This window comes from Dermochelys coriacea, chromosome 9, assembly GCF_009764565.3.
Source record: "Dermochelys coriacea isolate rDerCor1 chromosome 9, rDerCor1.pri.v4, whole genome shotgun sequence".
Lineage (NCBI taxonomy): Eukaryota > Metazoa > Chordata > Testudines > Dermochelyidae > Dermochelys > Dermochelys coriacea.
Window position 1 is genome coordinate 1494117 of NC_050076.1, and position 26486 is coordinate 1520602.

A 26486-nucleotide genomic window follows, 5' to 3' on the forward strand; every position below is an offset into this window, starting at 1 on the left:
GGCGGTGAAGTGTGTTCATGTGCCCTGCTGGCCTCCAGTGATTGTGTGTGGGATGAGTCTGGCGTTCTCTAGGCCGCAGAGGACACCTCCCCCGCCCCAGCCACTCTGCCGCATGGAACAATTGGAGCCTGGCATTGCTGGGCCCCGGATGAGAATAGCTGGGCTTAGGCGGGCCTGGGGTGGAGCTGGATTTGCAGGGTGGGGCGGGGGGGTTTGCACGTCTGCTCACATTTTGCCGTTTCACTGATTCATGGAGTTTAAGGGCAGAACGGATCATTAGATCACCTAGTCTGGCCTCCTGCATCGCACACGTCACCCGTTACCCCTGTGTTGGTCCCAGCAACTTGGGTTTGGGTCCTGCATCTCGGAGCATGTGCGTTCAGGTTCCTCAGGATCTGCCTCCATCCTGCAATGGAAGGAGAGCTGGTTCTCCTCGGCCAGCTCCCCTGCAATCTGCTGACTCCAGGGTACAAACCAGAGTGGCACTTGGTTGAAAATCTGCAAGCAGAGTATGTGTATGAGAACAAGGGGTCAAAAAGTGTTTGCCCTTCCAAGACATTTACTAGAAAACTGAGTAAAGACTGGCGGTGATATTGGGGAAGGGGCGGGCTGAGAGGTTGGGGCAATAGGGGACCTTGAAGGGTCAAGCTGGCAGGCAGTGGAGCCACTGGATTTTCTTTGCTTTTGAGTAATAAAATGTTCAGTGCCTGGTAGCTTTCAGACTTGTCTTTTGTGAGCACCGGGGACCATGACCCACAGGCTGAAGGGAGTGAGGGGCTTTACAATATTCAGCATCTGTTGGGGTGTCCCTGTCTGTCAGCATCTGGCATAGCAGGAATGTATGCCCCTGTCTGCCCTGGCCTGCAGCCACAACCGCTCCCGTGCCTGCCCCAACAGCCGTATGTGGTGACTTGAAGCCGTGGCCCGTGGTGCTGGTGGAGGCTAAGGGGCAAGTTCCTTGTGCGGTGTTTTTCGAGGGGAAAATATCTAGTCCGGCTTGGTGCTGGTGCTGTTCTGTACCCAGGCTCTGAATTGTGCAAGCCTCAGCCCGTGACAGGCACGCTGCTGCTGCGAGATCTGGATCCGCCAGCTTCCCTGCCACAGGCCGGCATTATGTAAGTGGTGACACAAAGAGGTTCTTTATGTCGGCTGTGCCCTGGCCTCCAGCCTCGTAGCCCTGGCTGGTGGGCCTCCTGCCCCTGCCTGCCCTTGGCCTAGTGACTCAACCCTCTCCACAGTGTGTTGTGCTTCCATGTGGGTAGCTGGCGGGCAAGCTCTGTGCTCTGGGACGTCCCGTGCAGGGTGCTCGTGCTCGTTACACCCTGCCTGTGGAGCTCCTGTCCTGGGAGCTAACCAAGGGCAAAGTCTCTTGGGGCTAGCGCTGGGGCTGGGACCTGCCAGGGGTGTGGTGAGGCTCCCCAGCGAGTGCAGTGCCAGAGGAGCATCCCGCTGGTCCTGAGGAGGTGCCCCCCACACTCAGACAGGCACTGCTTGTCCCGGGAAGTGGCGAGAGGAGGTGATGGACGTTGCTGGATGGACTGGGGCTGGAACCCTGGTTTCACATCCTGCACATCTTCGCCCATTTTGAGACCCCACTGCCTCGCACGGGGATGGGCCTGGAGCTCATTGGCAGTTCTCCTGGGGCCTGGCTGGAAGGGTGAGGTGGAATTCCTGGCTCCCATTCACCCAGGCCTGGGCCCTGTTGGGTGTGTGCATGCCCCAGAGTGGTCATGGGACGCTCGTGCCGACGCTCGGCCTGTCTCTTAGCACCCAATGCTCAGATACTGCGGTGCCCAAGGAAAAGCCTGGCACCCTTTGTTCTCTCTGAGCCTGTAACTCCTGCACTCAGCCTCCCTTTGCCCCGCCAGAGTGGCTGCAGCATTGTCAGAGGTTGTGAGCAGCCCCGGGGCGAGGCAGAACCGCCCCATGGCTATTGTGTCAGGAGCGCCGGGTGGCTCTGGTTCCAGCAGCCGAGGCCAGAGGAATGTGGCTCGGTGCCAGAAGCTGCTGATAAAATCTCTTCTTGCAAAGGAGTTCGAGTCCCCTCTCTCCTGCCGGCGATGTAATCTGCTCAGAGCTTGCCGGGCAGTGATAACGGGCTCGGCCTCATGCGGCCTGGACTCAGCGCACTCCGGCTGTGAACACAATGAGGAGCGAGCAAGCCCTGCCCGGGCTCAGGGTGCACTTTAACCTCGGGCGGGTCCAGGCTCCCCCAGCCCCTCCACCACTTAGAACAATAGCCTCTGTGGGTGATTACGGAAAATCACATGCTTATTCCAGCTGCAACCAAACCAATTTGTCAATGTCCCATTTTTATTTCCCCCGATAAGACAGGGCCGGGGAGTACAATAATCCCTTCCTGAGAGACAGCTGCAGCTCCCCTCCCCAAAACTCACACAGCAGGGAGGCTAATTTTGGCCTCTCTGGGCTTAGTGGGAGCAAGTTGCAGTTTTTCATTCCAGCTGGGGCTGGGATGCCAGGGGACGGGCAGGGAGCCTCTGTCCCAGCAGCTATCTGCAAATCAGAAGAAAATTCTAGGAGTAACAGAGCATGGAAAGGTGGTTTCCATCTCCTGGGCTGTGCTGGGTGGGAATAGCCAGCAAAGATGAGGGATCGGTTTAGCCCAGTGGCTAGAGCGTTGGACTAGGTGACAAACTCCCATCTCTGCCACTCATTCACTGAGGGTTGGACAAGTCATTTTACCACCCTGTGCCTTAGTTTCTTCATCTGTAAAATGGTGGGAGAGCTATTTACCCTCCTGTGTAAAATGCTTTGAGAGTCTCCAGTGTGATGTGCCAAGCAACATTATTAAATCACTGCACGTTTTAAAGCCCCTACGCCCACATCAGAACAGTCCCCCAAACACGACACCACCTGCTTCAGAAGCAACCTGCAGGGGAAAGAACCCACATAGCAGAAGACGGGTGCAAAGAGGAGTGAGGAGCCAGCCCCAAAGGATGCTGGGAATGCACCCAGAATGCCTTGGGCCCAAAGCACCGATTCCATTCTCCACACCCACTGCGTGTGCAGCCGCACCCCCTGCTGGTTAAGTGAACGTTCGTTGCTCAGCCACGAGCCACTTGCTTCTGTTTTGTGGCGGTGCTGTTTTTGTCTCCTCACTTTTTTGGAACTAAAGATCAGAGCAGCTGCTTAAAGCTGCCGCTCTGCCTGCTCCCTCCAGGAGTGTGCAGCTTGCCCTGACGCACACCTCCAGGAGGGCGGGCATGCAGGTCTCTTTGCCACACCCTCGCTCAGTGTGGGGCACTCCTGTCACTATTTAGTCGCTTGTCCCCTGAATAGTTTTGCTGCCTCAATGAGTTTTTGTTTGTTGTAGTTATGGAAAATCCCCTGGGTTATGTTATTTGCAATGTTGCAGCTCAGGCTTCACTGGTGTGCGCGATCTGGGCAAGTCCCTGAATGACCAGGAGGTTCTAGCCTTCCCACCCTGCTCCCCCAGGGTAGGCCTGCTGCATCAGAAGGGGCCGGTTTCACAAAGCCCTGTTTTAGAGCAGAACACTGTTTCAAAGAGGGATTTAAAAGAGGACAGAGAAAGGCGGTACAGATTCAAGTCTCCAGACAAATCTCCAGGGCATGAAGCTCAGGGAACCAAACTTATTATGGACATTGGAGTGGAGCGCATGCTTATAAAATTCTCAGATGACACCACGCTGGGAGGGGCTGCAAGCACGTTGGAGAGCAGGATTAGAATTCAGAACAACTGTAACAAAGTGGAGAATTGGTCTGAAATTAACAAGATAAAAATCCATAAAGACAAGTGCAAAGTACTGCAGTGTGGCAACTGCATAACTACACAAGGGGAATAACTGGCGAGTGGCAGCGTAGCTGGACAGGATCTGGGTGTTCCAATGGATCAGAACTTGAATATGAGTCAACAAAGTGATGCCGCTGTGAACAAGGCTAATATCATCCCAGGGTGTATTAACAGAAGTGTCATATACAAGACTGTGACCGAATGCACCCCTGTATTCACACCCTACACACTACCATAATACTCTTTGTACAAAATATGCCTTGTGAGGTATCATTTGAATACTACTAACTCACTGGTCAATAACAATACCATGATGACAGGTGTAGTAACATTCTATGTAGAGTTATAAACTTAAGCCGAAACTGGGTCGGCAATGTGGTTACCAGAGAAGCCTGGGGAAACCGGTTTCTCAAAGACAAAGGACAAGCTGTTGCCTCTAGCCAGGTGTCATCAGAGCTGATGGGCCATCACCTGTCAAGTGGCCAGTCTTTGGCAAGGCAGGGGGGCAGGAACAGACACATCTGCATCTTAGCAAACAGCAGGGAACCTCTTTCATGGTGAGACTCCATAACTCCAGCCTCTCAGCGGGAATGAACTTTATCTGGGAAAGTGCATTTCAAAAGGGGGACCTGACTATAAAGTGGGGGGCTAAACCATCTCAAGGGTCTCTCTCCCCATCCGTTTCTCTCTCAGCTAAGAAGACAGAAGAAAGAGCCTTTTGGGAGCAGAGCCTGGCCTGAGACTTTGGGCATCAGCCCTGTTACTGGAAACACGTGGTAAGAATTCTACCTCGACCCAAGTCTAGCTTGTTAAGTTTGAGCACTAGAAAGTGTCTGACTTCAATGCCTTGTACTTATGCTCACTTAAAATCTCTCTCTTTGTAATTAAACCAACATGTTTTATTCTTTAATCAAACCTAATCCTTTGTTGTTTGTGTGCATTGTGTGGGTCGCTCCCTTTCAAGTAGCAAACTCTTGGATATTTATCCCCTTAGAGGGACAACAGACCTGAAATGTGTGAACTGTCCAGGAGGGGGCTGGACAGTGCAGAACGCACATTTGGGGGAGGGGAATTGGAGACCGGGAGTGTGTTGGGGTCACCCCACAAATAGTAACCCAGGCTGCTAGGAGCCAGGATCTGGCTGGTGTTTGCTGACAAGCTCCTGGGGTCGGAGTTGCTGGACTAGGGCTGTGGCTATCCACAAACAGTCAGGGGGTGACCTGCATGGTGGCGGGCTGGTTATGAGCGGCCCAGATGGGAGTGACAGCAGTAAAGCATCGTGAGCAATGTTCCCTCTACTTTTTTCCATCCATGTTCAGAATGAATTTTGTTATGTATACCAATATCGAGGTGATGTGCGGATGTGCATCACCAGGAGAAACAAAAAACCTAGATAAAATATAAATTTTTAAAAAGTTACCATAAGGATAATTACTCCAGCCAGGACAGGTTAGGCATTTTAGAACTCACTACTCAAATAATTAAATTTAAGCGTAAGAGAGAAATAAAAATTATGAAATGCATAGATCAGTCAAAAAACTCAAATAACAGCACTTTGAAGGAATAAAATTACAGAGAATATATGTGCATTGCAGGAAGTACCAAGAAGTAACAACAATAATACAAGTATGTGTTGGGAGGTCAGTGTGAAAGACAGAGAATGGGCGTGTGACAGAGAGAGAGAGAGAGAGAGAGAGTGTGTGTGTGAATGTGTGTGTGAGAGACACGTGCTGCTCCTTTAAGTAGATCGGCACTCACCAGTCTGAAGCCTGCTTGTTCAGACACAGCAGCAGCTGCCAGCAAGCTCCATCCCACGTCCCACTCTTGAGCCCTGTCATGCCACCCCCAGCTCTCCAGAGATGGGGTACAGGGGCGGGGACACCCTGACATCAGTGCCCCCCCTTCCCTCTCCCCTCCACTCTGCACTGCAAGCAGGAGGCTTCCAGGAGCAGCTGGCCAAGGGCTCCAAGGCAGAGGGCAGGAGGAGCATGGCAGGTGGTTGGGGGGGGAGATGCACCTGAAGCGTGCAGCACTTGATAGACTGCTAGGTGGCCGTACAGCCATGCAGCTTAGAGGGAACTTAGATTGTGAGGTCCCCCATGTTGCAGGGCAGGGATGACACAGCCCATCTCTGCTCTGGCTTGCACCTCAGAATATCATAAAGATACGGGAGGTGATTGTCCTGCTCTGCTCAGCACTGGTAAGGCCTCAGCGGGAGGACTGCATCCAGTTCTGGGCACCCCTCTTCAGGAAAGTTGTGGAGAGAGTCCAGAGGAGAGCCACAAAAATGAGGACGGATTTAGAAAGCCTGAGCCTGCGGAAAGGGTACACATACAGGGCCTGGTTAGCTCTCAGAAAAGCACCCTGCGAGGAGACTCTTCAAATGTCAGAGGGGCTGTTACGGAGAGGACAGTGATCAAGTGTAGGACAAGAAGAATGGGCTTTATCTGCAGCAAGGCAGATTTAGGTTAGACATTAGGAAACAACTTTCTAACTCTCAGGGGAGTTCAGCTCTGGGACAGGCTTCCGAGGGAGGTCGTGGAATCCCTGTCATGGGAGGTGTTTAAGAACCGGCTGGACAAACCCCTGTCAGGGATGGTCCAGGTTTACTTGGTCCTGCCACAGCGCAGGGGGCTGGGCTCGATAACCTCTTGAGGTCCTTTCCAGCCCATCACTTCTGTTCAGTGATTGATCAGTCATCCCCTTCAGCAGGTCACATGCATTGCCTGTTCCATTCATTGGCGGTAGTTAATCCCACGCCGTGTGTTAGTGCTTTGCACATACGGAGCATCTTCCATCAGAGGAGCTCACAACGCCTCTGAAAGTGGATAAACATTGTCCTGTTTTACAGCATGGAAATACGGTGTACTCCCGACATTTCATGCCCCGGGACAAGTGATTCTTAGGGCTAAGGAAGGTTTCTTATCATCAGCCAACCGCACACTTTTATCTCGCTCTTCAGGCACAGACCTGCCAGCAGGACACACCTGTGTGTACCAAGCCTGCTGGAAGACAGCACCCAGCCAAAGCTGCTGCGAGTCCCTTGACAGACAATCCCACTTCGCCACTGCTGTGTGTGATGAAGTGGGACTGTTCTTAATGTTTCCTTTGAATATTGTGGGGGTGCCTCAGTTTCCCCTATGCAGTTCTTAAGTATCTAGGTGGTGGGACAAGGGTGTATGATCGTTGCAGAGCCCTAGAGGGCAGGTTTGGGCAGGAGTCTGGACATAGAGAATTGCCGACACCCTGTTTCCTGGCAACTGATGGCCTGGCCCTTCCCCCCTGCAAGGTGAGAGCTACAGGGTTGGAGAACAAGGGAATCAGGTGCCTTCCTGGCCTGGAAAGGGACAAAGCCGAGAGGAGGGGGGGCTGGAGGACGAGGCAGTTTTGGGGCTGGCTGGGGACATGGAGTGAAGTGCAGACGTGGTTGTCCGGCTCACTGCCGCCAAAATGGACGCAGCTCAGGGGTCCTGTTCTCTGTACCTACAAGCTCTGTTTTAAACCATGTTCCTGTCGTCTAATAAACCTTCTGTTTTACTGGCTGGCTGAGAGTCCCGTCTGACTGCGGAGTTGGGGTGCAGGACCCTCTGGCTTCCCCAGGACCTCGCCTGGGTGGACTCGCTGTGGGAAGCGCACAGAGGGGCAAAGGATGCTGAATGCTCCGAGGTCAGACCCAGGAAGGGGGAAGCCGGGTGAGCTGTGTGTCCCGCAGACAGGCTGCTCACAGAGAGGAGACTTCCCCAGAGTCCTGACTGGCTTCACAGGGAGCAGCTCCAGAGCATCGCCTGGGGACTCCGTGACACTGTGCACAAGCCGTCCTGAGAGCCCAGCTGCACTCTGCTAGCAACGGGGCCAATAGGAACCTCACATGCAGGAGAGCAAATGGCCTTGTCGTCAGAATCCAATTTCTGACCCTGAATGTCTGCCAAGGACGTTGGCTTGTAATAACACAATGGGTGGTGACAAGCTGTTCTGTGTCCTAGCACAAGACTTTGGGATTTGCAGGTATCTGCAGTTGGTTTTCTCAGGGGGATAATGCCCAGCCCTGCTGCTGAAGGCATGGCCATTTGGCGCGACTGGCATTTCCAGCGTGGCCTACTGTGCAGATCTCATTTTCTGCGAGTTGAATTCTGGCATATCATTATCTTCGTGAGCCATGTTAACTAAACTGTTAACTTGACCCTACACACGCTCCATGGCAAAGTCTATCTAGCAGCATTTATTGGCTAAGTTTAAAAGATCTAGTTTTCCTTTTTCCTGCCTTCTCAGACCCACTCGACGCCCTGATGATAGTTTCCTGTCCTTTCTCCAAACAACGGCCTGGGCCACCTTCATTTTGAAGAACTCTTTGCAAAGGGAACGCTGCTCTCCTACGGCCTCTGCCTCTGAGCGGAGTGTGCAGCAATGCACTGAGCATGGATGTGCATTTCATGCTGGGAGCCAGGCGTGGGCTGACAGTGGGATCGGGAGCCAGGAACTCCCAAGTACTCGCTGGGGCTCTGACGCAGACTTTGGTGAGTTACCTGGGTGCACTCACAGGCAAGCTGCTCCATGGGCTGACAGATTACAGCTGCTGTGCTTACGTAGCTCTGGGCTCCTCTGGTCCTAGACAGCTTTGAGCACTGGGGACAGACCTTTGGGCTGCACCATTGACATTCACTCCTGTTCATTGCCTCCAGGCCCCACTCCTACACAAGGCTTTTCCTGAGCCTGGCGAGACTGACTTTGGACGTCAGTGCCCTGGCCAGCTGCCGCCTGCTTGAAGCTCCCCGTTCTGCAGATGATTGTGAGGAAGCTGGTGGCTGGCCAGCTCCAAACATCCTCAGGGCCATTGTGCCTGGGCAGTCAGCCTCAGCCTGGATGTGGCACAGGAATGGAGCCAGCACCACAGCTGGCCATCTCCGCAGACAATGGACAGAGGCTAGATGTCCTTGCTGATATTGCCCACAGTCCCAGCAGCTCTTGGCACTGATGACAGCCTTGTGCCATGACCTCAGGCCCTCGCTGTGGAGGGGCAGGCACCATGCTTTCGGGGAGCACTGATCCCTCCCAGTGCTGAGCCTTCTCCCCTGAGGGGCCCGCTTCCATCAGCTCTTTGTTCAGCAACTGCTGGGCAAGATGGTGAGACGATACAGGCTGCAAAACCAGTGGTGCAGGTTCTGAGCTGTGACCCTCTTGCTCAGACAGCACAGGGCTGCACCGCAGGACCCTCGTTCTAGCCCACTGGGGAAGTGGCAGAATCAGCATGCAGGTGGCGATTTGAGTCCTTGGGATGAGCTTCACCTGACAGCGACCTTGAGCATGTCAAGTGTCCCCCTCTTGCACCTGCTCCACATAGTGGGTAAGGGCCTACTACTGCTGCCAGCTATCCAGGCACTCCTTCAGGGGAGGGGGGCTTGTGGTTTTGGTGCTGAGGGTAACTGTCTCAGGCACAGCTGATGAGTCATGGTGGTGGAAATGCTCTGTTGATTGAGGCATCTACCCAACCACTGGCCTGCAGGCTCAGGCTTACCCTCGGCTCCTCCCTGCACGGCACTCCCAGGTTGTTTGGTCACCAGGAAAGGATTGTTTTTACTTATGGGCTGCAGGAGACTGCACTGGTGCCTTTTCTGTGTGGATCTGGCCTGAGCAGGGCCTTTGTTACCTCTTAGTTTAGACTCTTGCTTGGGACAAAGCCGCCTGGTCCAGAATGCAGCTGCCCAGCTTCCGGGGGCCGGGGCGATGATACTCCTCCCCAGTGTGCTGGCTGCCAGGCAACTGCCCGGGATCTCAACAGACTGCTGCATACAGGTGCCAGGTTCTCCTAAGGACTGCCCCCATCTCCAACTCCTTGGGTGGCTGGAACGCCACATCTCAAGGGGGAACTGGTGGGAAGTGGGGCTTAGGAGCTCTCACCAGCAGGTCTGCAGCTTGTGAATTCCCTTCCTGGTCGCAGGCAGGATGAGCTCCAAGTCACAGTGTTTCTAGTCTCTTCCCGTTGAGTGAATGATGGAATCCAGGGTTCCTAGCTAGCTGGTTGGTTAAAAGTTGTGGGCAGCAGGGTGTTTTGTTCATGGTCTTTGAAATGTTAATTGGTCCAATTTAAGGGTTTAAAATGCACCCAGATAGTGTGGTGATGGGCGCCCACTTAGGGCTGGTATATGCTGAAAACATACATTGGCACAGCTATATCTCTCAGAGGTGTGAAAAATCCACACCCCCAGAGCTGTAGCTCTGCTGACCTCACCCCCAGCATAGACAGCCCGAGGCTGCTGGAAGAATTCTCTCAGGGAGGTGGATTAACGGCAGCAATGGGAGAAGCCCTTCCACCAATGCGGGCAGCATCTACACTGGAGCACCACAGCAGTGCAGTTGCAGCTCTGTAACCGTGCCACTCTGGTGCTTCAAGTGTAGACACGATCCCCTAAACATCAAGGGCCATTAAGAAAACTGAAAAAGGCATGTCGCACGGGAAGGGTCCTGGGGCTATGCTAGGTTGTATTATATCAAGATCTCACTGATGTATATTCATGCTTCCTCTCTACCTACATGAGAACGACTCTCTTTGTTTCTTTCTGGCTCGTGAAGTGAAAAGCTAATTCGTCCAAACCCTCCTGGACTGATCAGTGGCCGTGTGACAAACGGCTCTTTTCCTGATTTCTCAGGGAAGCTGAGCACCTTTCTTTGTAATCACTCAGTCGCCTTTTTGATCTGTCTTGATTTTTGAGCCTCTGCCCCCCTTTCTCTCTGTGTGTGTGCGTGAGAGAGACAATTAGCGTCGCCCCCTCACCCAGATTTATTAAGGAACTCTCCTTCCCACATCTGCCCATCACTGATCCTCCTTCTGCATTCCTGGGGCTCTTCTCCCCTCTCTGCCCTGGCCCAGGGTGGGTGCTGCAGGGCTGAAGTGGGGGACAGAGGATCTCTCCCCACTGCTTACTGGAGGGGGCACCTTGAGCAGCTGGGCTGTTTCTGCAACATCCAGAGGTGATGATCTAGTCACAGTTGCCTACAGGGCTCCAAGGTCTTTGGTGCATCATGTGCAGCAGCAAGGCCTGTGGCCAAGGTGCTGGGCACCTCCCTTCAGCACACAGGGCCCCAGGGTGCCTCACATGGAAGCACAGGAAGGGATTCCTACCTGGGGGCCCACAAAGGTGTCCCATAAAAATACACCTGGACTTTCCTCCAGCCCTGCTCCAGGCCCTTGGGAGCGCACCCCGCCAGACAGCACCACACACATGCAGCTAGATGGGCGGAACAGCTGCCTTGGCCCATCGCTCGGTTAGAACGCACCTGGGCCTATGCAGGGCTTATCCGGAGTAACCTTCCCAGCAGCTGCAGGCCTGGAAACTACTTAAGGAGGCAGAAGAGTTTGCTTCTGGCAGGTGTAATTGCAAAAGGAATTAGTCATTTCTTGTGCTCATAAGGGCAGGGCAGGGCAGGAGGGCTGCTGAGGACTCCTGGGTCTCCCTATGCAGAACCCTGGTTTCACCCTACAAATGGGGACTTTGCCAGTGTGGGGAAAACATCAAAGCAGTCTGATCTGCGGAGCTGTCCTGCTGTGTCACAGCTGTGTCTGGGGGGGAGGGAGTGGAAGGGGGAGGGGCCATTTGTTGGTGGGGGCCTGGGAAGAGAGCAAGAGACTCAAACAAAGCTCACCATGACTGGCCATGATCCTGCCAACTCTTGGGATTTTAGAGCAAGTCTGGTGATTTGCTGAAAGCCCCAGCACCTGGCACCCAGCAAGCAGGTGAGAGTCTCAGCCTTTCTGGAGAAAAATGACATTTCCAGCATTTGTTCTTGTGGGGAAAGGTGACCCCTGTGTGGCCGAAAGGCTCAGACCCCAGGACAAAAGCCAGGATTTTCACTTATTTAATTCATGGTTTTTAAGCCAATGCCTTGACTGTGGGTAGCCTGACTCCTGATATTTGAGCGGGGGGAGGCCAGGCTGCGCCCTGCGCCAGGCACCTCCAGGAGGCGTGCGCTGGCTGCAGGCGAGCCAGGTGCCCCTTTGTACGGCTCTCTCCTAGCTGGCTGGTTGAGAGGCGAGCTCCCAGCAGTGTGATGAGGTGGTGCTGGTGAAGGGCTGCCTCACTCCAGAGATGAAAGGTGCCATCAACATGCAGAAAGCATTGGTGGTTCCCAGTGGGGTGAACAGCACCTCCCTGAGGCGGAGGACAAGGCCTGGAGGGAAGGCAGTTCCTGAAAGTCTCCTTAGCAAACTCCTGCCAAAGCGCTTCAGAGGTGTTAACTAATTAATCCTCCCGGCTTGGCTTGAGGCACAAGGAGGACAGGTGATTTGCTCAAGGTCACAGAGTGAATGGATGTCAAAGCTAGAAAGAGAACCCAAGAGTCCAGACTTCTACGTCCTTGCTGTAACCCCTCGATCACAGAGCGTCTGTAAACCAGCCACCAGAAAAATCTTTGGATGCTTGAGTAGCCAGGCTCCGTAGCATGTCCTGGTGAGCAGCTCACTGGCCCTGCTGTGGAGTTGCCTACAGCCCAGAGGCACTGAGATACAGGGTGGGATAAATACTCCTCCATCGTGCTGGCACAGGGGGCCATTAGCTCCAAACAGGGCATACAGGGGTTGGGAGCCTCACCTTGGGGCAGTGGCGTGTTAGCGCAGAGGTAGCCCTGGAGGAGGAGCTCAGGGAAGCCGGCTTGAGGAATAAGATCAGAGCTCCTAGTAAAGCCAAACCCGTGTGTGTGTGGTGGGAGGGGAGTTTGGATGCTCTGGGCCTGGATCCAAGAAGGGGCTCAGGTGTTCCAAAGCCTAGCATCGCGGCACCGAGTTTTTAGGGACCTAGATAACCATAGGAACAGACTGTAATCTGCCCAGCTGAGCGGGACTCCCCAGCGGGGCAGAGACAGAGCCCTTTAGAATGGGATCCACAAAAGTCAACAGCTTGGCTGGTGGGAACCCCTTATGCTAGCCAATGGGAGTTGCTGACTGGGGCGGGGGTGCTAAGCCCTGCCCCTTTTGCAGAGTTTGGCACCCACATCTGGGGAGGCGCCTGTCTCTGAGCCATGAATGGAAACCTGCCCCTGGAGCCAGGCAGCTCGGGTGTTTCTTATGGGCATGAGGCAGGCGCTTGCCTGGCTCCACGCAGAATGGCTGGAGGAGAGGGAGGAGGCACTGGTTCTGGTGCCCATGGGACAGCTTTTAGCCCAGTGATTGGGATGTGGGAGACCCCTGTTCAAATCCCATCTTCCTCTCAAGCAGAGCAGGGAATCAGACCTGGGGCTCTCCCAAACCAGGCAAGTGCTCTAACCCTGGGGCTAAGGTGAGCACAAGCAGCACCTCCTCCTGCTTGGGCAGCAGCCTGATTTACACTGGGCCCTGGTCCAACAGCAGCCTCTGAGTTCACCTACTGGCTCCGGCCCCGCACGCGAGACAGGCTAGTGACCACCCACTTCCCCGGTGGGTGAATTGTGCCAGAGCTTAGGCAGCACCCGGGCCTCCAGGTGCCTAGTGGGAGCAGCAGCGTGTGACCAGCACACAGGTGCCGGGGAGCTTTGACCGTGGTCACTTTGGACTGAGTGAGTGTAGGGCCGGCAGTGTTTGACGGGAGTTCTGTGGATCGCAGCAAAGCCTAAAGCTGGGACTTAAGTGCCTCGCGCCCAGACTGAGCACTAAGGTTAAGAGGAGGATGTGGGGGGGGGGGAAGAGAAGGACTTAGACACAATCAGCTACGGATGCGGCAGCTACTGCATCAAGTGTCTGCATTGTATTCAAAGGGTGATCTCGGCCTGCTGCCCTTGTTGTCTTCTCGCAGTGAGTCCACTGGGCTGTGGGGTGGTCTCCCAGGATTGTGAGGGGACTTAGTCACTGAAATCCAGACTGGACCAAGCGCTGGAGAGAACCTAGGAAAGGGGATAGATGTAGGCAAGACCAGTGAAGGACTACGATGATTCTGCATTTACCACCCCCCTCCCCTTCTTCTACCTGGGGTTTGATTCAAAGCTGGCAGAATTTCAGCCCAGAGGAAGCTGTAACTACAGTTAGCTGTAGGATGGGCCTTCACGTCACTCTGCAATAGCAGTTTAATTATTACTGCCCAGGAAAGACTGGTCTCTTTTTGCCCAATGCATTCTGTCCTCCTTTCTAGGAACACCACGGTCACTGACGTGCAACATGCTGACAATGCTACCAGAGTCCATATGGCTGCTGCACTTTGAAAGACTTCTTCCTTTTTACTCCCGTCCAAATCCCTCAGGAGTTTTTTCTCTCCCTGCCCAATTCCCTTTCAAGCACCCAGGAGGGGCTTCTCTCAGTGAGCCCTAGAGGAAAAATCTCTTTCTGTGAAATTTGCTGGTAGAGATGAACCTGCCTATATGGCTCTAACGGAGAACTCGTTTCTGTCTCAACCCTTCCAGCCTCAGTTTCTATATCTATCTATGCTCAATTTTGGGGGGCAGCCAAGCTGAAACCCTGTCCTCCTGCTACCTCCTCAAGTGGTCTTTAGGGGTAATTTCGATTTAGTCCTGGGACCCAACTATATCCTGTAGCCCGTTTATTTGGGCCAGGATGGGATAGACCAGCAGCTCCGTCTCAACCTTTCCAGACAACTGTACCCCTTTCAGGAGTCTGATTTGTCGTGCATACCCTCAAGTTTCACCTCACTTAAAAACTACTTCCTTACAAAATCAGACATGAAAAGACAAAAGTGTCACAGCACACTATTACTGAACTATTCCTTACTTTCCCATTTTTACCATATAATTATAAAATAAATCAATTGGAATATAAATATTGTACTTGTATTTCAGTGTATAGTATATAGAGCAGTATAAACAAGTCATTGTCCGTATGAAATTTTAGTTTGTATTGAGTTTGCTAGTGCTTTGTGTGTAGTAAGTTGTAAAACTAGGAAAATATCTACCTGAGTTGATGTACCCCTGGAAGAGCTCTGCGTACCCCCAGTGGTACACGTACCCTGGTTGAGAACCACTGGGATAGTCTATCCCAATGTTTCTCCAGCTTAGGGCTCCAATCCTTTCTCCTTGGATTGTTGAACCAGACCAGGGTGCTCTCTTCCATCACGGAGTCTGATCAGTTTACCAGATGCTAGCCTCAATTTTCTCTAGCTAAACTGTGAGATTTTTCAGTTTGGGATTATAGCGTATCTGTCGTTCAAATGATCTAGCCCAGGGATGGCCAACCTGTGGTTCTGGAGCCCCATGCGGCTCTTCACAAGTTAATATGCGGCTCCTTGTCTAGGCACCGACTCCAGGGCTGGAGCTACAGGCGCCAACTTTCCAATGTGCCGGGGAGGTGCTCACTGCTCAACCTCTGGCTCTGCCACAGGCCCTGCCCCCACTCCACCCCTTCCCGCCCCCTCCTCTGAGCCTGTACTGCCCTCGCTCCTCCCCACTCCCCCCAGAGCCTCCTGCGTGCCATGAAACAGCTGATCGGGAGAAGGGGGGAGGCGCTGATCAGCAGCGGTGGGAGGCTTTGGGAGCAGAGTGGGGGTGCTGACAGTGGGCAGGAGGTGCTGGAAGTGGGGAGCTGATGGGGGGGCTGCTGATGTATTACTGTGGCTCTTTGGCAATGTACATTGGTAAATTCTGGCTCCTTCTCAGGCTCAGGTTGGCCATCCCTGGTCTATATCCTTTTGTTCCTCTTCCAGAATGCCATACAAGAGATTTGTTGGGGTCCTTAGCTCAGGGCCCAACATGAGGAGTGCTGGGGTACACATTGTCCCCTCATTGACTGCTGTGTATGCTGAAATAGGCCTTAAATCTTTCTTGTTTCATGCTTTCAAATCTCTTTCAGTCACTTCTGGATAGCAGCAGGGTGTGGTGAACTGAACCATTACGTGTGGCTTGGTGGCTGTGCTTTAAAAAGACAATTCTCGTGAGATACACAGCAGCAATATCCTGCAGCTAATGAAATCCGTGGCCCTGATTTCAATACATGGGTGTAGTTATGCTCTAGTGAATTAAAATTCTAGAAGATGAATAGTGCAATGTCAAGGGAAAATGAGTCCTGCTCTTCTACTTTCTCCATTAGCAGCTATGGATGGCAACCAGCTTGAGAGCATTGCTTGCAATCTCCTGCCAGGACAGAATCGAGTTACTTCCTCTGTCAAGGATCATCTATTAAAATGATATCTCTCTGGATCTTAAAAAAGAAAAGGAGTACTTGTGGCACCTTAGAGACTAACAAATTTATTTGAGCACAAGTACTCCTTTTCTCTGGATCTTGGCCACCAGGCTAAACGTGTCAGCAGTAGACATTGAACAGGGAAGTGGGCGGTGGTAGAGGGTAGCAATTTTCTTCCTGACTGCACAATTCCCCAGACTATTTATCGCCTTTACTGGTAGCAAGAGATGGAGCTGGATGACCTTATTTTCAGACTGGCAAATGGCACAATGTTTGTAAAGTTCACTGTGTTACACCTCTGAGGCCAGTGCAAAGGATCTCTCTGGCATTAGATACTGCAGTTATTCAGCACATATTTGTTTCAGCAAGCACATGAAGATATTTATCTCCTTCTGTTACAAGGGATGTGTGTGTGAGTTACTGCAAGAAACACTTCCTAGGAGCAGTGTCTGAACTAGGAAAGGTTTCAGAGTAGCAGCCGTGTTAGTCTGTATTCACATCCGCTGAAGTGAGCTGTAGCTCATGAAAGCTTATGCTCAAATAAATTTGTTAGTCTCTAAGGTGCCACAAGTACTCCTTTTCTTTTTGTGAACTAGGAAAGTTTCAGAAAGGGGAATTTTATCCCTGTAGCATGGGGGAATGTGGTCTGAGGAAAATTCCATCCAGGAAAAAATTTAGGAAATGCATGCCACTTGGTATAGTCTAGTGCAGCGGTCCTCAAACTGTGGGTCAGGACCCCAAAGTGGGTTGTGACACCATTTTAATGGGGTCAGCAGGGCTGGCCTAGACTTGCTGGGGCCCCAGCCCCAGCCCCACCATCTGGGGCCGAAGCTGAAACCCAAGGGCTTCAGCCCTGGGTGTCAGGCTCAGGTTACAGGACCCCTGCCTGGGACTTTGGATTGGTCCCTGCTGCCTGGGGTGGTGGGGCTTGGGCTTTGCCCCCGCCCACACACACCTCGGGGGCAGGGCTCGAGCAGTCTCAGGCTTCGCCCCCCTTCCCCCCCCAGGGTCATGTAATAATTTTTGTCAGAAGGGGGTCATGGTGCAATGAAGTTTGAGAACCCTGGTCTAGTGTATTCCAAAGGCAAAACCATGCTCTCCAGAAGCACTGTTATAAAGTCATCCTTGGTGGGAATGGGGATGGTTTGGCACTAGCTATGGAGAGGAATGAACTCTGTTAGAGACAGGTAAGACCACTTCCCCACCCTACTGTCCCCTTTCAGCTTGAATACTGCATGGGAAAAAATGCAGACAACGGTTTACTCAGGCTCAGCCACTGTGAGTGCGTGTCTTCAGGAGGTTGCTTCAGCCAGTTAAATGCCATTCAATAAAATGAAACCACCACCCTGCATTGTGTGGGTCCTGCATGTCCTGGTCTCGTAAGGTTGGTGGTGAGCATGGTGGGCGTGCAAAGTACAACAGGCCAAACTCGGTGCTTACAATGGGATTGCGTGGGCTGTATGTCAGCACAGGAGCTGGCTCAGTGGGTTTGTGTAGCTTGAAGTCCAAAAGAAAAATGAATCCCCTTAGTGAAGAGATGACTGGGTACTCCCTCTCTGGTGGAGGTGATGTTCGTACACTACCACCTGCTTCCTGGATAATTAATAAGCTGGGCGATTGCACAGCCATGGTGTCTCGCAGACAGTAACTAGGAAACACAACAGCCCGGTCAGGTAGCTAAGGGTATGTCTACACTGCATCTGGGAGTGAGCCTCCTAGCCCAGGGCCACAGGTTTGTGTGAGTCGGGCTTGTGCTAGGGTGCTAAAAATAGGGGGGTAGCTTGGGCTGGTACTTGTGCTCTTGGCCCGAGGAGAGGGGGTGAGCTTGAGCCTGAACCATGTCTAGGCAGCATTTCAGTGTGCTAGCACAAGCCCTACTCGTGTGTGGGCCTGGGCTGGAGGCTCTCTCCCATGCAGTGTAGACATGCCCGAGGTTCTTACAGATGGGGAACTGGGAAGAGAGGTAACCTTAGGTAACTTAACCCTAAGGGAGACACCAGCAGAGCCAGAGCCAGAACTCAAGAAGTCATGAATCTCAGGCCCCTGCTCAATCCACTGATCAGCCCTTTCTACGATACAAAGGATACAAGACAATTCGGTTTTCTAGTAAAGTGGTGCCTGAGGCTGATGGAGACTGCATTAGAGTGCGTTTCAAGGCACGGGGTGGGGGCAGGAAGACTGGAAGGGGAGGCTTGGGAATAAGAGTCCAGCTACGTGGGGATTGTCCATGATGATAAGTAAGTGAAAGGTCCTGGATCTGGAAGGCTGTGTGGGTGACACCAGTCTTAAAGGCCACTTTATTTAACTATGGTACAAAAATGAAGATGTAGAGTATATATACAAGGAAACGGTGTCCAAGAGCCTTGTGTGTGGGATTATTGGAATGGATGGAAATAAAGAAAGGCACAATGGCACTACAGTAGCAGGCTGAGTGGGTAGGTAGATGCTTAATAATCGACTGTCCTAGCTTATGTTTGTATAAAAACTAGTCAGGATTACACAACCAGCCTCAGTCAGCTGAACAAACCTCTTAGCTGTAGTAACTATAATCCTTCTTGCTTTGTTCCTTCCCTACTGTTAAAACCACAGCATGTATTTACCACGGGGGGTGCAAGAATCATTTCCATGAGCAGTGTAGGTAGGGATGGCTTTTGATCTAAGAACTGTGTGAAACTTTGGGGATCCAGCATTTTTCCATTGAAAGTAAATTTGCTTTGCTTGAGCAAATTTCCTCTGCAAGAGTTAAATCACTTCTCGGCAGCTGGCACTGCATTACGTTTTTAAAATGTGCAAAACTGGGACATCATATGGGGATAAGCAAGGCACTTAGGATATTTGATGCCTGAGCTGTCTCTAGGCCCACTTTTTTTTTAATCATCTGGAAATTTCTATGATAAATGGGCCCCAAGCCTTTTTAAGCTAATCAGTAATGTTGCAGGAAATATCTCCACTGCTGCAAAAGTAAGGTCAGGTTCCATCCTCACTACTCATTTGGTACTGCCCATTGTGAGTAAGGTGTGAGAATGTAGCCCATAATAAGGTGCTTCACTGCTTGAGTGTGGGTGGCTGCATCAGTCCCCAAAAGCAAGGGGACTCCCAGACATCAGGGAATGGGGCAATGTTATGCCTGACAGGCCTAATGCTCAACAGTCTGCCAGTGCTGCCCTCTCACTTGCTCTGGCCTCATGAATATTCAGTTATTTCTATAAAGCAGAATAGCTTCAACAGGCAAGAGTGAGAGACCTGCCGTCCCAGTTTCAGGGTAACTGCACATGTCTCTTCCCCCTGGCCCCCACACACTTTGTGGTGCACTCCACGTGTGTCCACTCAGGTCTCCAGATGTCACTTGTCTCTGGGCAGGGACCCTGTCCCTGTCCCACTCCCTTAAGATCAGGGCTTAAAGGGTACACAGCCCCCTGCCTTACCCTAAAGGCTATCTTACATTAGCCAGTCTGCCTGTGCTCTCCCTCCAAGGATAATGACCAGGGTGTGCCAGCAACTGCAAGTTTCCACACAGCTCTTCCAAAGCAAAATACATTTATTCATAGGACAAAGGCATCATAACAGAAACATATATATAAAATCCCTACACAGTTACTTAACATACCAGAAATCAGCTATTTTCCACAACTCACCTTAATTAACCCCCCCACCCCCCATTGATTTTAGTTCCTGGAGGAGCTGTGGTATCCCTCACCATGGGATAAAACACAATCGTACATCGTTGGGATTATCAGTACCAAAACCCAACCCCATCCTTCCCCAGAGAATCTGCTAATTCTCCAAGCCAACAGCATGCACTTTGGGCATTACCGTGGCACAAATAGCTGAAGACCTCAGGTGGTGGCCTGTTGTTTGTGCCAGACATTGTGCAAACAGATAGGAAGTTGCAGTACAGTCCCTGCTCTACAGAATTTACAATGTGACCTAAGACCTGACACTACCAGTCAGTGTAACAAATACCAGCAGGGAAGGGGAAAGCGGGTAATGCTAAGATCATACTCTTCCATAGGCGGGCTACAGCATGGGCATACTTTGATAGTCCCAAGTAGTTTAAAAGCTTTTTTTTTTTAAAATGAGTAAATATGAGCAAACCCCTTTGGACCTCTTCCCAGCCGCTGGCAATTTCCAATAGGCATCATGGTAGAAACAAGTCTTGTGGACTGGCTTGAGTGGAGAGAAGGTGGTAGCTTTAGAGGAGGGTATTCCGCGTGCAAAGGACACCGAGAAAGAAAGCATGAAGACACAGGCCTGATCTTGTTTATTGTCTGTTCTCAGCAGCTCCTGAGAACGGGAAAATCACTTTTTCTTTTTTTTACAAAGAGTAGCTATTTAAAACTTTGTTCTAGCTAATGGAGTAGTGAATTCCCCCTCCCACTATGACTGCTCATAAAGACATGTGACCTCGTAGATATGCCAGTGTTCTAACAGCAATAACTATCAAGACTATTTTAAACCAAGAAGAAGTGGGTGTCAGGATAAGGGGGCGGGAGTCAGGGTGACATGAAAGGGCAACGTCTGGCATCTCTGGGTATTCTGTACAATTTGCTGTGTTGCTGTGATCATTAGCTGTTCTGGCAAAAAAGCAGTAATAAATCATTTAACAACTCAAGATTTTCCAATGTGGCTTAAGGAGCATTATAATGAGATTTTAAAGACTTGTATTTTTCAGTTGTACATGACATCTTTTTTTAAACAATAAAACTGCGATTGCAAATTAGTCATTTGCATTTTCACACGGCATATGCCATATTCCTTCATGAACGCAAGTGGCCAAGTGGTCTGATTACATCTTAACCACCAAATTCTATATTTTCCCAGGCATTTTTCATCTGCACTCACTCCCAGGAGGATGTATGAATTTCCAGTATGTTTCACCCTGCGCTTGACATAGAACATTGCTGTTGCCAACCATGGAGCCTGAAAGACACAGCTGGTAGAAGGTTCCATTGTTATGGTTATGTGCAAGGGGCTTAGCTCAGGAAAAACAACTGGGGTATTGTGGCCCCACCTCTGACTCCACCCCCCCTTTTTAGTTACGGAAAAAGGTAGTCAGTCATCTCAGCAGAACCACTTCTCTCCCCTCCTCCTTTTCACCAGATCCTGCCAGGACTTCTCTGCTGGTCTCAGGATGTGCAGGAAGTAGGCAGGGATGGGAAGGTTGTGGGGCAAAAGGGGACAGGAATACACATTGTTCCCTTGCCCCCTGGAGCTTGTATAGAGAAGGCAATACTGCCTTGCAGTATGGGGCATTTTAAGGAGGGTCCCGTGGGCAGCTGCAGCCAGGGGAGAACCTGGTAGTGCAGTTCCAACAGAGCCACGTTTCCACCGACTGAGACCAGACCATGGCCGCTGGTGCATCCGCAGGCCTATCTGATTTGGAGGGGGGTCTCATGGCCTATTCTACGCAAAGGAGTAAACCCCACCCCAAGACGGACTGATCAGGCAGAAGCCTGGTCCACTTTTGGATGCCACCAACTAGACTGCGGGGGCAGACCCCAGAATCTACCCAGAGCCCCGGGATATGCTCAAGTTCATCCGTGCAGGATCTGACCCTGGAACAGCAGCTTTCAGTCAGATACTCCAGCACCCTGGCTAAGGACAGGAGACACTAACAGATGTCTGAAACGACTATGTATTTTTTTCATATAATTCTGTCAGAAGAGGAATGGCAGGATGTGCTCACCTACAGACTGAAAAAAGTTTGAAAAAGTAACATGCGTATTTTGCTTTACTCTAATTTATGAAAAAAGAAAAGGAGTACCCGTGGCACCTTAGAGACTAACAAATTTATTAGAGCATAAGCTTTTGTGAGCTACAGCTCACTTCATCGGATGCATTTGGTGGAAAAAGCAGAGGAGAGATTTATATACACACACACAGAGAACATGAAACAATGGGTTTATCATACACACTGTAAGGAGAGTGATCACTTAAGATAAGCCATCACCAGCAGCAGGGGGGGAAAGGAGGAAAACCTTTCATGGTGACAAGCAAGGTAGGCTAATTCCAGCAGTTAACAAGAATATCAGAGGAACGGGGGGGGGGGGGTGGGAGGGAGAAATACCATGGGGAAATAGTTTTACTTTGTGTAATGACTCATCCATTCCCAGTCTCTATTCAAGCCTAAGTTAATTGTATCCAGTTTGCAAATTAATTCCAATTCAGCAGTCTCTCGTTGGAGTCTGTTTTTGAAGCTTTTTTGTTGAAGGATAGCCACTCTTAGGTCTGTGATCGAGTGACCAGAGAGATTGAAGTGTTCTCCAACTGGTTTTTGAATGTTATAATTCTTGACGTCTGATTTGTGTCCATTCATTCTTTTACGTAGAGACTGTCCAGTTTGGCCAATGTACATGGCAGAGGGGCATTGCTGGCACATGATGGCATCTATCACATTGGTAGATGCGCAGGTGAACGAGCCTCTGATAGTGTGGCTGATGTGATTAGGCCCTATAATGGTATCCCCTGAATAGATATGTGGACAGAGTTGGCAACGGGCTTTGTTGCAAGGGTAGGTTCCTGGGTTAGGGTTCTGTTGTGTGGTGTGTGGTTGCTGGTGAGTATTTGCTTCAGATTGGGGGGCTGTCTGTAAGCAAGGACTGGCCTGTCTCCCAAGATCTGTGAGAGTGATGGGTCGTCCATCAGGATAGGTTGTAGATCCTTGATGATGCGTTGGAGAGGTTTTAGTTGGGGGCTGAAGGTGATGGCTAGTGGCGTTCTGTTATTTTCTTTGTTGGGCCTGTCCTGTAGTAGGTGACTTCTGGGTACTCTTCTGGCTCTGTCAATCTGTTTCTTCACTTCAGCAGGTGGGTATTGTAGTTGTAGGAATGCATGATAGAGATCTTGTAGGTGTTTGTCTCTGTCTGAGGGGTTGGAGCAAATGCGGTTATATCGTAGCGCTTGGCTGTAGACCACTATGACTGCTCATACAAGATAATTGACAAGTAAGAGAATGCTACATTTAAAGGAACTTGTGACAGACAGTGACAAGGTTAGGACTGGTCTGTGTAGGGAAAGAGCCAAAAAGAACTTCCTGCATGGAAAGCATATTTAGGAATAATACTAAATTTAAGTAGAGAGACGTGAATCAATTCAGATTATTTACAGACCAGATCCAGACGGGAAGGTGTGTGAATCTACAATCATAATTCCCAAGCCCCGAGCAAAGGATATTAGAGAGACAGGTGCAACAGGGTCCCTCATCTGGTCCATAGGCAAAATTCCACAGCAGATCATCTCTGCCTTTGTAGAGACGAAGGATGGCAGGACCAGACCGGCCGGGCTGCCCCTACAGCCCCCTCCCCGATCCCAGACCCCCCCTGTGCCGCCCCAACGCCCCCTCCCCGATCCCAGACCCCCCCGTGTCACCCCTACAGCCCCCCCGATCCCAGACCCCCCCGTGCCGCCCCTACAGCCCCCTCCCCGATCCCAGACCCCCCCTGTGCTGCCCCTACAGCCCCCCCCGATCCCAGACCCCCCCCGTGCCGCCCTTACAGCCCCCCCCGATCTCAGACCCCCCCCGTGCCGCCCCTACAGCCCCCTCCCCGATCCCAGACCCCCCCGTGCCGCCCCTACAGCCCCCTCCCCGATCCCAGACCCCCCCGTGCCGCCCCTACAGCCCCCTCCCCGATCCCAGACCCCCCCGTGCCGCCCCTACAGCCCCCTCCCCGATCCCAGACCCCCCCGTGCCGCCCCAACGCCCCCTCCCCGATCCCAGACCCCCCCGTGCCGCCCCTACAGCCCCCTCCCCGATCCCAGACCCCCCCTGTGCCGCCCCTACAGCCCCCCCCGATCCCAGACCCCCCCGTGCCGCCCCTACAGCCCCCTCCCCGATCCCAGACCCCCCCGTGCCGCCCCTACAGCCCCCTCCCCGATCCCAGACCCCCCCGAGCCGCCCCCTACAGCCCCCCTCCCCGATCCCAGACCCCCCCCGAGCCGCCCCTACAGCCCCCTGATCCCAGACCCCCCCGTGCCGCCCCAACGCCCCCTCCCCGATCCCAGACCCCCCCTGTGCCGCCCCTACAGCCCCCTCCCCGATCCCAGACCCCCCCGTGCCGCCCCAACGCCCCCTCCCCGATCCCAGACCCCCCCGTGCCGCCCCTACAGCCCCCTCCCCGATCCCAGACCCCCCCGAGCCGCCCCAACGCCCCCTCCCCGATCCCAGACCCCCCCCGTGCCGCCCCTACAGCCCCCCTGATCCCAGACCCCCCCGTGCCGCCCCAACGCCCCCTCCCCGATCCCAGACCCCCCCTGTGCCGCCCCTACAGCCCCCTCCCCGATCCCAGACCCCCCCGAGCCGCCCCTACAGCCCCCCCCGATCCCAGACCCCCCCGTGCCGCCCCAACGCCCCCTCCCCGATCCCAGACCCCCCCCGTGCCGCCCCAACGCCCCCTCCCCGATCCCAGACCCCCCCCGTGCCGCCCCAACGCCCCCTCCCCGATCCCAGACCCCCCCGAGCCGCCCCTACAGCCCCCCCGATCCCAGACCCCCCCGAGCCGCCCCAACAGCCCCCTCCCCGATCCCAGACCCCCCCGTGCCGCCCCTACAGCCCCCCCATCCCAGACCCCCCCGAGCCGCCCCTACAGCCCCCCCCGATCCCAGACCCCCCCGAGCCGCCCCTACAGCCCCCCCCCGATCCCAGACCCCCCCGAGCCGCCCCTCCCACCGGACCGCGCCCGACCCCGTCGGGACTCGGAGCCCCGCGGGGGGTGTTTCCGGCACCTCCCCCGTAGGTAACGGGCTGACGTCACATCCGGCCCCCCCGCCCCCTCCGGTGCGCGGAGCCGGTTGGAAGCGGTTCCCCGCGCGCGCGCTGCACAGGAGCCGGCCCCGCGCCCGCCGCCGCGGCCATGGGGCTGCGCTAGGGGGCGCCGCGCCGCCGGGTGAGTCTGCGGGACCGCGCGGGCCGGGCCGGGGGCCTCGGGGGCGCGCCCGGGGAGCACGTGGGGGGCGGGTGGAGCCTCGCGCCCGCCCCGGCCCCGGCCCCGGCTCCGGCTCCCGCTCCCGGCCCCGCCCCGGCCCACGTGCGGGTGTTTGGCTTCGCGGCCCGGCTCGGGCTCGCCGCCACATGGCCCCGGGTCCGGGTCCGGGGCCGGGGCCGGGGCCGGGCGGGGGTTGGAAGCGCCCGGAGCATCGCCGCGCTGCCCCGCGGGGCCGGGGCCGGGGCCCCCGGGCTCCAGTCCCCAGACGGGGCTGGCCCAGCGCGGCCTGTCAGCGCCCCGGGCGGGGCGAGGAGCCGGGCCAGATCCGGGGCCATTAAAGGCGGGAAGCCCGGGCGGGCAGCAGGCTCGTGTCCCCCGGGGCTAGGGCGGCGGGCTCGCCGGCCTCGGTGGGGCGCAATCCACGGGCCCTGCTCGGCCCCGGGAGCGACCCGACCCGGAGCCCCGTCGCCGCCTTCCTTTCCGGGGCGAGCCGTGCTTCCTTCCCAGCTGTGAGGAAAACAATCCTCAGCGCTTCTCCCCGCCTCGTCTTCTCTTTTCCTTGCTCTTTGGCTCTCGGGGCGCTTTTCCTTGGGGAGTCCCCCCGCCTCGCCCGGCCCGGCCCGGCCCGGCTTTCAGAGGAGCAGCCGGGGTCGCCTGGGCCCGCGCAGAGGAGGCGGAGGACCCGCGGCACCTTAGAGCGGAGCACGGTGGCTTGAGCCTCAGCTTTCCTGGGCTCCGGTGCCTTCATCTCATCTCCCAGTTTTCTTGTTCCCTACTTGCCGTGCCCCACCCTGACTCTGAATTTTAAGTACGGTGCAAAATATTATATTCCACACTTGGGGTATGTCCCCACTGCCCCGTTACAGGCAGGGCTGCGGCCGCGCTGTGACCTGGCCAGTGTAGACGTGCTTCGTGGCCGGGGGAGCTCTCCCAGCGATGAGAAATAACCGCCCCGAACGAGGGGTAGTAGCTCTGTCGCCAGGAGCACGGCTCCCGACCGTAAAACGCTCTCGGTACTGGCGTTTTTCAGCCCTAAAACTTTGGTCGCTCGGGGAGTTTTCCACACCCTGAAAGACTAAAGTTTTAGCGCTGAAAATGGCAGTGTAGACACGGCCTCAGACATGGGAGCCTTTCGGGTTTCAATTCTGGTGAAGGATCTTGGAACCCTGTGTATTTCCACACCTCCTTGCATTTTTTCACTGAAATGGGAGAATTTCACAGAATTGGCCTATAGCAAGTTCTCGTCAAAGTGATAAGGAAGAAGAAGAGTTGAGTTACAGACTGTGTTAGATTTACTTACCTTTTGGAATATATCTGAATTTAACTTTTAGTTAAATACCAAGCCCATATGTCTGTTACTTAGGTGTAAAAATGCCCTTTTGAATTCGTATATTCAGCCAATAGGAATGCTTTCATGGAACCTGTGGAATGAGGCAGGGTAGAATGATTTAAATTGAGGTGATGATTTAAATCATTAAATGGAAAGCCTTGAATTAAATTATCTGTTTTAATCAACTTTTCTATTTATTTTCTAAAGAAAGGTGCATTCTCATTGGTTTATAAAATCATTGAAATAGGTTAACTGGAATTTAATTAAACACCTAAAAATAAATTTTATATGCTATTTAATTGAACAAAACAACCTTGAGTGTCTGGGATACATAAACTTCTCTTATCCAAACATGGTTCACATTTACAACTAAAT

The 26486-nt window shown here is 53.3% G+C and overlaps 1 protein-coding gene across 1 annotated transcript in view; it reads left to right on the plus strand.

The window, feature by feature from the left end:
• The first annotated feature begins 24723 nt into the window (after positions 1-24723).
• ATP13A3 (ATPase 13A3) overlaps positions 24724-26486 on the plus strand; it is a 154061-nt gene continuing 152298 nt past the window's right edge. Inside the window, exon 1 of the mRNA XM_038415624.2 lies at positions 24724-24742. The gene's annotated coding sequence lies outside the window, so the exon portion shown is untranslated. The remainder of the gene's footprint in view (positions 24743-26486) is intronic.